At 51.3% G+C, this 12,129-nt stretch overlaps 1 protein-coding gene across 1 annotated transcript in view; it reads left to right on the top strand.

Moving 5' to 3' along the window:
• The first annotated feature begins 1,189 nt into the window (after positions 1-1,189).
• Positions 1,190-12,129, top strand: part of NCMAP (non-compact myelin associated protein) — a 39,164-nt gene continuing 28,224 nt past the window's right edge. Inside the window, exon 1 of the mRNA XM_080802168.1 lies at positions 1,190-1,275. The gene's annotated coding sequence lies outside the window, so the exon portion shown is untranslated. The remainder of the gene's footprint in view (positions 1,276-12,129) is intronic.

The raw sequence follows: 12,129 nt of genomic DNA, 5'->3' as shown, positions 1-12,129 counted from the left end.
ATAAATAAATAAATAAAAATAAAAAACTGATTCTGTCTTGCAATCGAGTCAGGATAGGAACCTGAGACCACTGACAGCTGAGCCCTTGACCCCAAGCATCTGGGGTCTATCTAGTAGCTTCTAGTAGCATCTGGAAGTAGCCCCAGAGATTTCAGATCTCAGAGCCTGAGCGGTCTCTCCCTGGGCTCCCCTCCTTTCTTCATGGCCCCTGCTTCGTGGACAGGTCCGCCTCTCCCATCACAAGGAAAGCTATTTGAAGCCAAGCATTGTCTTACGTCTTTGGTGAGGAAGTACAATCCCAGAATTACACTTCTTAATCTTTGTTAATAAATACTACCATGGAGTTTCCAGTGAAAACACAGTAGACTCTTCATTCTCAGGCAACTTAGGAGGACACTGTCAAGGCTTGGACAGCATCTCACGGGGAGCCCACGGCAGCACACTGGCCCAGAACCCTACACTTTCAGGAAATCACTTGAAAACAGAATGAGGAAATCTGACTGTGTTCCTGGTTCTGTTACTGACCTTCTGTGTGACTTTGGGCAACTCACCTCTGCTTCCCAGGCCTCAGTTTCCCTGTTTATATAAGGAGAGGGCTTGGGATTCTTCTAAGACCTCTTCCCTCTTTCTGTACATATTGGTTGAAGGCCTATGGTGTGCTGGCTTAGCATGGGGGTGGGGATGAGGGAGGGATGGGGGGTTGGGGTTTCGGGAGGAGATATATAGCAATGAACCACACAGTCCTATAGAGGAGATGGGCGTCGATTCCACAGGGCAGAGTTTTTGACCCTTGCGAGCTATCAAACCTGGTGTAACACCTTGTGACAGGTCTAAACCCCAACCTGCTCCCAAATCTTTCAATCAGATTAACACAGTCCCACTTTAAAGACACCTACCTCCATCTGCCCTGGGGTATCTCCAAGGTCCTTTCTCCCTTTTGGCCCTTGGAGAAGTCTGACCTGGCATGGGTGGCCTGCGGGACGGAGCGTCCCCGTGGTGCCCAACCTGGAATCCCAAAAAGGACCCAGGTCCGGGAGAGGCGCGAGGACACCACGGGGAGGCGCCGCCACTCCAGTGTCCCGACCCTGGCGCCCCCGGGGCGGTCCCCAAGGCCCCGGGACCGAGGGGCGAGCTCGGCCTCTCCCCAGGATCACCTGCGCCGAGCGGGGCGGGGCCGGGGGCGGGATCCCCGGCGGGTCGAGCCAGGGCGGTCGCGGTGGCGCCGGCGGGAGGGCGAGCGGGCGGCGGCGCTGGGCGGGCGGCTAGCCCGGGCAGGTAAGAGGTCGCGGGACTCCGGGACGCCTGGGGCTGCAGGGAGCGCGGGCGGCTCGGCTTGGGCCCTGCTGCTCGAGGTCCACCTGACGGCCGCGCTTGGTGCAGGAGAGCCCGGGCGTGGGGCATGAGGGCTCCCCGAGTTGCTCCCACTTTCGTGGGAGGAAGGGCCTGCGGTGGGCACGCGAGGGCAGCGATCGGAGCCGGTGGGAGGAAAGTTGATCATCTCGCGTCGGGTTTGGAGATGGGGAGGGGGCACGCGTAAAGGTGCCCAGAGTGCCGATCACGCTCAGCCAAGCGCGGAGAAGCGCCCCGAGAACTAACCTGCCTTTGGGGGGTTGATATTCCTAGTATCCAGTAGGCAGATCATACCCTTGTCCCGCCCTCCTCCCCCACCAAGCCTCGGTCTGAGAGCCTGAGACTCCCCGGAAGAAAGGGGAGCTGACCTGGTCAGCAAGGAGGTGGAAGGAACTTGCAACCATTCAGGACCTGAGTTTGCTTCATCTGTGAAATGGGCGTCTTGATGGGTGGGCCTTATGCGGAGACCTCTTCGGGAGGAATATCAGTGATTCTGTGAGATGAAAAGCCACACCAGGGGGAGGAACCCAAGGGCTGGGGCAGATCAGCAAATTGAGTAGACACGTTGGAGCGGCTGCTCCAGAGGAAAGACGCAGGGACAGCTACTATTCTGTGGTCTGGGTCCCCTGATGGGACAAGGAGATGGGTGAGTTAAATACTAGGTCTCCTTTAGAGGGACCAAGGAAGTCCTCTAGTCTGGGAGGAGGATCCGGAAAGCTTCTTGGAGGAGATGGGATTGAGTGGAGCTGGGGAAAACAGCGCTGTGCTTAAGGATGGGCGGTTTGGCATTAGTCAACCCAGGCATTGGAATCTTGCCTTGCCCCTTAGCCTGTGGCTAACTTAACCTTCATTCCTCTATGGCCCCGTTTGATGTACTCCCTAAAAGAAGCAGTTTCTCTGAAAGGTTAAGTCAGATAATCCATATAAAGTACTTAGTACAGAGTCTGTATGTAGTAGGCGCTCAACAAACATAAACTATTAATTTCCACTAGACTGTAGCTCCTTGGGGGCGGGGACAATGTCTGTTTGGTTCGCCATTATATTCCCAGCACCAGGATGGCACCTGACATATAGTAGGTCTCACTACATACGTGTTGAATGAATGAACAAGTACTCAACAAATAAGTGAATTTAGAGATGTCTAGATGCTAACAGATGGATGTAGCTGACGGTGGTCCAGGTGGATGAGACATTGTAAACGGAAGCCCAAAGTAACAGATCAGAGTACCTCTGTCGTATGGGGCAGAAGGCTAACAGGAACATATCCAGAGCATAGAGGTAAGGAAGGGCACTCAGACTCCTGGGATCCTGAAGCCCAGCAGCCATACAGGGGTAGGGGAAGGAGCTGGATGTATAGGTAGGTCAGATAGCCTTTGCACATCCTGTAAGTGTCCATCTCAAAGTTACATGGCTGGGTACCTGATGGGAGCAGAATACGACAAGAGAAGAGAGTCCCGGGCCCCCTTTGTGGGGATGAGGCATTCCTCACCTTGTCCCCCCAGGTCTCCATGCAGGGTCATGGTGAGGTGGCCGAAAGGGGCCGTGTGGTGCAGCCAAGGGAGCCAGCCCCTGGGTGTGTGTGATGAGCCAGGCACAGAATGAACCAGGTTAGAGGAAGGTGCTCCATATTTTGAGGAATCTGCTGTAATAGTTTTATATCAACAGCAAATCCTCATGGGGGGCTCCCGCACTCCCTATCACACTATGGACTGTGGCCACTCCAGCCTCAGGCCACGAGTGAGCTGTGTGTTTGGGGGTAGAACCATCCTCGAAGCAAAGTGAGGGACCTTTCTCTTTTCTGAAGTCCCAGAAAGGCAGCGTGTTGGGTTTCTCTGTCCCCGGGGTGACCAGGAAGGTGTGAGAAGCAAAGATGTAAGGTGAAGGTGAGGGGTTGGGGGAACATATCCACAGAAGACAGGAGGCCTATCCCTCAAAGAAGTCAGGCGCAAACTGTCTCCTCATAGCACTTCCCATAATTGCTCATAATCGTTGGTTTAATTTGCCATTTGCCCTGGATCCGTCCGTGCCCTAGAGACCCTCGCGGCTCTGAAGAGCGTCCACGCTGATCCCCGTCCTACTGCTCCCGGAGCACAGGGTCATAGTAAGGGCTACAGGGACCCTGGGCAGTAAGAGAGGGCACTTGCCGTTGAAAGGTGCGGAATCAGGGGTGAGATGTGCTCAGCCATGGAGCGTTGCGGGGCGGGGAGGGACCCCAAGTCTCCTGTTGGATGTGCTGTCTCGCTACAGAGGGCCCTGAAACTCTCTGGGAATTGACGATGCTGCCACGCTTGCCTTCGTTTTCGGATCTTCCAATAAAATGGGATGAAAAGTTAGAAAAAAAGAAAGGTAAAGTGGATTTTAAGTGGCTCAGTGAAACCTTTTAGTTAAAAAAGACGGAAAGTCACATACGTTCACTTTGTCTTTTTAAAGATACATATTGATCTTAAAGAGAAATCATCAGAATAGGGACCTCTCTAGCCTAGGCTGAACTCTTGCTGTCAGGAGCACCTGTGTCCAGATGCACACTCTGCAGGCCTCCCCAGAAAGGCCTCCGAAGGCCGCCTGGAGGCAGTGGCATGTTTAGTTGTCCTGGACAGCCACCAGGCCCCATGCAGCCTGAGCCCATCACCCCATCACCCATCACCCCACCTGCATCCAGCCAGCTGATGCGGTTGTCAGTCGTGGGCATCTTGGCTTCTGGCATCCACCTCTTTGCTTCGGGATCTGGCAGGAGGGATCCCTCTTTGTTTTCTCTTATGCCTCTATGTTTTCTCTAATGCCTTATCGGAATTCTAGATCCTAGGCAGCCAGGAGGAGGCAGAAAGAAGGGAAGGGGGAGAGCGATCAGCTGTGGATTCCTGAGCAGGGCTGGGGTGTAGGTAAAGCTATGGGGTGTGGCCCTGGGGCTGGAATTTGTGTGGTTTGAACCTCCCTGGGGGTGGTGGCTGCAGTTTGGCCTAAGGAAGGAAAAGAGGGTGTGCCAGTGTCTAAGACAGAGCGGCCTGTTCTTCAGCCAGCTTGAAGGCCTGGCTGCGGGGCCTCCTGCCTGCACTGGCCGCTCCTGAGCTGCGGGGGCCCTCGGCAGGGATGCTGGGTCCTGTGGTAGTGGCTGGGGGCCTTGAGGAGGTGGAACAGGTGATGGTAGAGGCCTGGCATCTCAAGGTCAGTGCTGACACTGGAGGACCAGCATGCCCTGCCCCAGGGTGGCCTCGGACAGAAGTCGGCAGCAAGCCTAGGCCGGGAGCAGGGACCTGGGCCTCTGCTTTGGGCTTGTGGGATCTTGTTCAAGCCACGACACCTCTCTGGGCCTCCGTTTCTTAATATATTAGAGAGGATACTAGCTACGGAAGCCACAGCAATCATTTAATGGGTATTAGTTCTCCTTCCCCTTTAGAGAAGCTTGTGTCTTGGGAACTGTTGAGGCAACCTCTCGGGCAAACAGCATCAGAATTTTTAAAATCCTCCACAATTCACACTTTATTCACTCATTCCGCTCGGGGCTAACACCTGCCCCTGGCTTGCGCTGGGGATTCAGACTTCGATCTCTCTGCTGCCAGGTGCCCGGTTTGCAGCCCCCCAGCACGGTGCCGTGGGCTGGCTTCGAAGATTCCATCTACGGCGGCCCCTGGAGTTGGCATGGAGGGAGACAAAGGTTCACTCCTCTTTGCCGAGTGCTTGCTGGTGTGTACACACGGTGCTAAACGCTCCACATGCCTCGCGGCCTGTAACACCCACAGGATCCCAGGAAGCCAGCAGTGGTGTCCCCTAGTTCTGTGCCAAGGCTCAGAGACAGAAGCCACTCACTGGTTGTCACAGACACAACCAGGGATGCACTCGGACTTTCCTGGGCCTGAGGCAACTTTGCCTTCAAGGGCCCCTTCCTCCATAAAAAATATTAAAAAGTTGTATTTCTGGCTGCATTGGTATATTAAAACATATTCTTTGGGGAGCCTGGCTGGCTCAGTCGATTGAGCACCTGACTCACGTTCACAATCAGGTCATGATCTCAGGGTCACCAGACTGAGCCCTTCGTGGGGAGCCACGCTCAGCGCGGGCGTCTGCTTAACATTCTCCCTCTCCCTCTGCCCCTTCCCTGCTTGTGCTTGCTCTCTCTCTCAAATAAATAAATAAATCTTTTTTTTTTTTTTTAATTTTTTTCTTCAGCCTGAAAGTTTCTTTTCTGATTTGGAAAAAAAATGAAAACATTTTCGTAGGCTCTGGGCACCTTTGTCTTTTGTGCCCGATGGCAGCGTGGGCCCGGGAGCTGGCAGGGCTGGGATTCCAGCAGAAGCCCATTGCTGTGGGAGCCCTAGTCTCCTCACTGAACTGCTGTTAGCAGCTTAAAAAAAAAGAAAGAAAGAAAAAAGGTTATCTGAAATCTTAGCACCTAGAGCGGCATTAATAGTTCTCTGTGGAAAAGGGAACTTGATTTGTTTATCCTCCCACTCTCTGCCTTACTGTTTTTTTGACCTAAATATTTTAAGGGACAAGACCACTGGATCCTCTTTCTTCAAAGCGCTAGATGCTCCACGTGGGTCATCTCTCTAATCACAGACCCTAAGGAGAACTTGTTTGCCCAGAAGACAAAGAGGATCCATTTATTTTTTTAGAAATAGCTTCAGGTTCCTACCTGGTCCCCTGTATCAGTATCCTTGACAATAATAATAACAATTATTATTATTATTAATTAAATAATAAATTATTGTTGTTATTATTATCAACACATTTGCATCCTCTGAGGGTTTTGGGTTGGACACTGTGCTACTCCTTTGGCATGTGCTGTCAGTATGAATAGATACCGTGATCATCTCCATTTTGCAGATGAAGAAACTGAGGCTTAGGAAGACTGCAAGAGTTACCCAAGTGGCAGTGCCAGGATTGGGCAGGATTGGGCAGGATTGTCAGAGGATAACCTCCATGAAGGCAGGGACCATTTCCCACCATCCCCCCATCACCTGGCACAATGGTTTGGTACACACGAGCCTTCAATGCAGAATGAATGAACGTTTGGCTGACCCCAGAGCCTGACCTCTTAAAAAATCTCCTCTGTCCTGCTCTTTAAGGAAGCTTACTGGCTTCCAGTCCTGCCCCAGGGGCAAAAAGTGGCTGCTGCACCCCAAGGGTAGTCTTGGACAGCTCAAAGCTGGCGTGAGGAATTGCACTTGATCTTAGCCAAAAAGCCAAGAAGCGATGGTGTGAGGAATTGGACAGGTAGAGGCACAGGCATTCACTGTCCCATCTACACCTCACCTACCACCCCCACCCCCAGCCTGTGGAGTCCCACTTGGAGAGTCCACCCCCTGCCCAGGCTACTGCCTGTCTAGGAACTCGAAGGTGCAGCCTGACAGTCACAGGCAGAGTGCCAGCCAGAAGGGGGTGGCCAAGGGTGTCTGTGTGGCTCTCCATTTTTTCCTCTCCGGTTATGCCTTTGGCCCCCTCCCAGGGCACAGTACCAGAGGGATAGCTGATATCCCCAGAGGAACTTGAGCTCACCTGACACTGTAATTAGACACCTAAGAAATAAAGCTACTGGGGCGCCTAGGTAGCTCAGTCGGTTGAGCATCTCCCTTCGGCTCAGGTCATGATCCCAGGGTGCAGGGGTGGAGCCCCAAGTCTGGCTTCCCGCTCAGCTGAGAATCTGCCTCTCCTCTCCCTCCCCTCCTCCAAGATCATGCACGCTCTCTCGCTCTCTCTCTCTCTCTCTCTCACTCAAATGAGTGAATAAATCTTTAACAGAATATTTATCAGTTTATTTGAAACAGAAATTTTCCATCACTTCTGAATATAGAAAAAAAACAATGTCAATTGCCATCCACAGAAGATAACCAAAACAACTTAGATGAAGCAGATCGGTGTCATTTCCCCGCGTCTGAGCCCAAGGCTGGCCCTCTCTTGGTTGAAGAGATGAACAAGGATGCCGCTAACACTGGAACCAGATTCCAAGTCCCAAGATCACGCAGGGACAGCCAGTCAGCTTCCAGATCCTGATCGCACAGTCCTGGCTACTGTGTTCTTAAATTTTGACAATTTGGGGCATCTTTGGGATTCTCCCGCTTTCCTGATTACGGCAGGTGCCATCCGTAGCTCCCCAGTCTGGCCAGTTCTGCAATGTTGTGGAATTCTCCAGCCTTTCTAGTACGATGTATAAACCAGGTGTATAAACCCCTTCATACCTCAACTGCCAAATACTGTTTCCGTGGCTTGCATTGAGCCTTGCCTGAAATGCCCACTTCCCTGCGTTCTTGCAATCTCCTGGATTTCTTTCTTTTACTATCTAAGTGTTTCCTCCAAGAGGATCTTCAGTGTGGGCCTGTGTCTTTGACCTTCTGCAGTTTTATTTGCCTCAGAATATTTTTATTATGGGACCTCATGTTTGGATGACACCTTAGCTGGCTTTAAGATGCTGGATTGAAAGGGTTTTCTTTTCAATTCTTAATTACATTATGACTTCTTTTGTTACCCGGGGTAGAATGGTAGTCTGCTTCTTGTTCCTTTGTGTGTGTGTGTTTTTTTTAAAGGTTTTATTTATTTATTTGACAGACAGAGATTACAAGTAGGCAGAGAAGCAGGCAGAGAGAGAGGAGGAAGCAGGCTCCCTGCCGAATAGAGAGCCCGACGCGGGGCTCCATCCCAGTACCCTGCGATCATGACTTGAGCCAAAGGCAGAGGCTTTAACCCACGGAGCCACCCAGGTGCCCCATGCTTCTTGTTCCTTTGTAAGGGATGTTACTATGTTCCCTGCTCTTCCTCTCTGTCTTTCATTGTCTCAATGTCACCCCGTATCGGTGTGGATTTTTTCCTTATTTCTACTGTTGGCTAGTCTAGGAGCCCCTTCAATCTGAGTCCATCCGTGTTTGTTTAATTCTGGAACATTTAATCTCCAGTGATTCATTCCTTATTTCCTCTCTCCAGCTCTCCAGTTTTATTTTCCTTTCCTTTGGGATCCCTACTTTCCATTCCTCTTAGCTTTTCTTTCCTTTTTTTTTTTTTAAGATTTTATTTATTTATTTGATAGAGACAGATCACAAAGTAGGCAGAGAGGCAGGCAAAGGCCTGGGGGTAGGGGGTGGGGAGAAGGGGGAAGGTTCCCCACTGAGCAGAGAGCCCGATGTGGGACTTGATCCCAGGACCCTGGGATCATAACCTGAGCCCAAGGCAGAGGCTCTAACCCACTGAGCCATGCAGGCACCCCGCCTCTTAGCTTTTCTTTTTCCTTTGTTACCTCTTTATCTTTTCCTGCTTTGGGGGAACAGTCCTAATCTGACTTTGCACTAAACTAGTGAATTCTTCAAGTGTATGCATCTTGATATTTACACATCTGTTGTGCCCTTTATTTTATATGTTCTGTTTTTCATAGCTCATGTTTTGACTTTGTTCTCACCTATGACTTCTTGTTCCTGCATTGTTTTACACTTGTTCACTCTTATCTCCTTAGTATGATTATCATGTTTTACTTTAAACTCTTGGTCCCCCTGGTTCAGTAATTTCACTTCAGATAGAATGTAGCTTGGTTTATTGTCTTTCTTTTATAGTAGCTGCATTTCTTTTTTTTTTTTTAAGATTTAATTTATTTATTTGAGAGAGTGAGTGGGGGAGAGAGAGAGAAGGATCGGGGGGAGGGGCAGAGGGAGAGGGAGAAGCAGACTCCCTGCTGAGCAGAGAGCCCAATGAGAGGCTCAATCCTAGGACCCTGGGATCATGACGGGAGCCAAAGGCAGATGCTTAACTGCCTGAGCCACCCAGGTGCCCTATTTTTTTAGGTACTTCATTTTTTAAAAGATTTATTTATTTGAGAGAGAGAGAGAGAGAGAGAAGGGAGAATGAGAGATAGTCTTGAACAGACTCTATGCTGAGCGTAGAGCCTGATGCAGGGCTGGATATCATGACTCAGCGATCAGGACCTGAGCCGAAACCAAGAGTTGAGGCCTACCTGACTGGGCAACCCAGGTGCCTAAACTGATAAATATTTTAAAGGAAAATTGGGTCCAGGAATCTCGGTACAAAGTCATCATAATTGGTGCAAACAGTTATTAAAAGTGATCAGAGGGGCGCCTGGGTGGCCTAGTCCTTATGCGTCTGCCTTCGGCTCAGGTCATGATTCCAGAGTTCTGGGATCACACTCCGCATCGGGCTCCCTGCTAAGCGGGAAGCCTGCTTCTCCCTTTCCCACTCCCCCTGCTTGTGTTCCCTCTCTCCCTGTGTCTCTCTCTGTCAAATAAATAAATACAATCTTTAAAAAAAAAAAAAAAAGTGATCCGAGGTGACTGAGGTTACCTGGGGAGGAGGGGACAGTTAGGCCTCATGATCGAGGCAGGTTTAGCTTGGTAAAGGTGGGAACACAGTCTTGGAGGCATGGGCTGGTTCTGTGTTGCTGGGGACCCAACTGCTCTGATCCTTAGGCGCTTCTAACAACCATTTATTATTTTTTGTTCATGACTCTTTAGGTGGACCAGGTTCAGCTGGGAGGTTCTCACTTGGGGGTCTCACCTGGTTTCAGTGAGATACTCAGACATCAGAAGGTGCAGCTGGCATCTGTCCTTGGGTGTCCAAGGTGGCTCACTCCCATGGCTGCCCATTGACACCGGCTGACAGCTGGGGCTGTCCACTAGAGCATCTACCTGTGGCCTCCCCACAGGCCTGGGGCTTCTTGGGGCATGGCAGCTGGGTTCCAAGAGGGAAGTCTCCAGGAGCAAGCACCCAGGAAGCAGAAGCTGCCATTTAAGGGCTGTCCCCCATATTCTGGTGAGCCTAGCAGTCCAGGGCTCACCTAGATTCAAGGCACTGGGGAAGTAGACGCTGCCTCGTGGTGGGTGGAGTGACAGGGACACACCACTGAGAATCACATGGGGGATGGAAGATTCTGTGTAGCCAGCTTCCCAGGAAGGGAAGCACTGGTGAGTTTGGGAGAAAGGAATTAGCTCCCTTTGCCTGGGATGGAAAGAAGGGAGGGGACAGGTGTTGGTGGAGAAGACTGAGAAAAGTTCACGGAAGATACTGATTGCCAAGACCAAGTCAGGGAGAGAGACCTGGCAGAAAACTAGGTCTTAGCGTCTCCATACTTAGAATTACTTTTGCAACAAGTGAGTCCCCAAGGAAGAGGCTGGTGGTTTCCGTCCCTTCACCGTAGCATATCCCTACCCCACCGCCCCCAATCCACTGAGCAGTTGGACAGTTACTATATGCTGGGTGTGTGGCCAGGCCAGGTACCACGCAAGTAAGTCTACAATTCAGAAGCCCCTGGAGTACCCTAGAAATTCCAGAATTTCTTCCTTCCTTCTGATGCTGACAGGCCAGGTCTGGGGACCCAGAGGAAGTCACACAGGGACCAGCCAAGGGAGAGGGTCCTTGGCTTCACATAGGTTAGAAATTAAACACGAACAAGTAGGAGGTGAAAACAGAGTTTCTGGAAGATAATAGAGAGAGCAATTATAGATGGACTGTCTGGGAGACTCAGAAAAGAAAGGAGGGGGTCTCGTCTTTGTTTGGGGCCTAGGTTTTTACTGAGGACAGTGGTCTGGTGTATGTGTCCTGTTAGGCATCTGGGAACCTGTTAGAACAAAGACAAGGCCAGGGGTTAATTCCTTGGAGCCAGGGGGTCTTGGCATCCAGATGTCTTCCAGCACTAGTGGTCTGGCATACGGACGATAGCTTTTGTCCTGTCATTCTCACTGGTCCTTCCTTAGGTGTTCTCTCTTCTAGAATAATCCTTAACTCCTTGTCCCTTACAAGGAGGAGGTATGCTATTTGCATTACAAAGGGTGTAAAGGGAGGTGGGGTGCTGGTCCTGGCAAGAAAAGAATCAGGAAAAGGAGCGGAAGCAGATTTTTAGGGAGTCCTTCGGTTTCCCCATCTCAGTGCCATCTCAGGGGCTTCCAGATCCCCTCTCGGACTCTTCATGGCCCCCAAATCCTTTGTGAGGCCAAGCATCCTGGGTTTTTTACTACTGAAATCAGGTCCAAGTGAAAGCAGAGGAGGAAGAGCGTGGAGCTGAGCGGGGGCTCGGGTCACCACCTCTGGGGCTCAGGGAGCCAGAGTCTGGAGAGTTCAGCACACCGTCAGAGTTGACCCGCCCTTGGCATTTGCTTAAACGCCTCTCTTCCATGAAGCCTCCCTGTGCGTGCGCACTCATTCATTGATTCATTCAGGTGTCTTCTTCCATGGCGGGCCCCCTCCCCAAGTGCTGAGTCTGGCAGTAAGGCTCCAACGCAGGCTTTGTCCCCCAAGGAGCACCTAGAATAGAAGGGAAGGGAGATCTGTCTACCAGTTACACTTCCGTGTGCTGAGTGCTCTAACCCAGGTCTCTGTGAGAGATTCTCCGAAGAGACCGACCTGCTTGAGATCGATGGGGAGGCTTTGGGCAGGTCTTGGAGGACAAGGAAGCCAGCATCCCTAGTGCCCACTCTTCAGGCACTCTGCTAGGATTTGTGCATTGCTAAGTGACTTTTGTATGCAGAAGCCTTCACAGGCTGGTTTATACAGCGAGGCTAAGTGATTGGCTTTTACTAGAAGGAGTTCTCATCCCCTAACATCCGTGTCCTCTGAGGCAGAGCTGGGCCGGGAACTACGATCTCCTGACTCCCAGCCCAAAGCTCGCTCCTCACCCTGCTCCTCCGTGGCTGTGGGTGGGGGCAGGCTGTGGTGTTTGCTCAGAACCTGAGCCCAGGGGCAGAGAGCACAGAAATATTTATTTATGTCACGGCCAACCCTGCCTCCTGGAGGCCCCTAATGGGTAGCTCACAGAGAGTTCAGTTATATAATCTCCAGTTGACACAGCAGGAA

Source organism: Martes martes (genome assembly GCF_963455335.1).
Source record: "Martes martes genome assembly, chromosome: 4".
Classification (NCBI taxonomy): Eukaryota; Metazoa; Chordata; class Mammalia; order Carnivora; family Mustelidae; genus Martes; species Martes martes.
The sequence above is the reverse complement of the archived record's forward strand: the minus strand, read 5'-3'. Positions and strand labels throughout refer to the sequence as shown.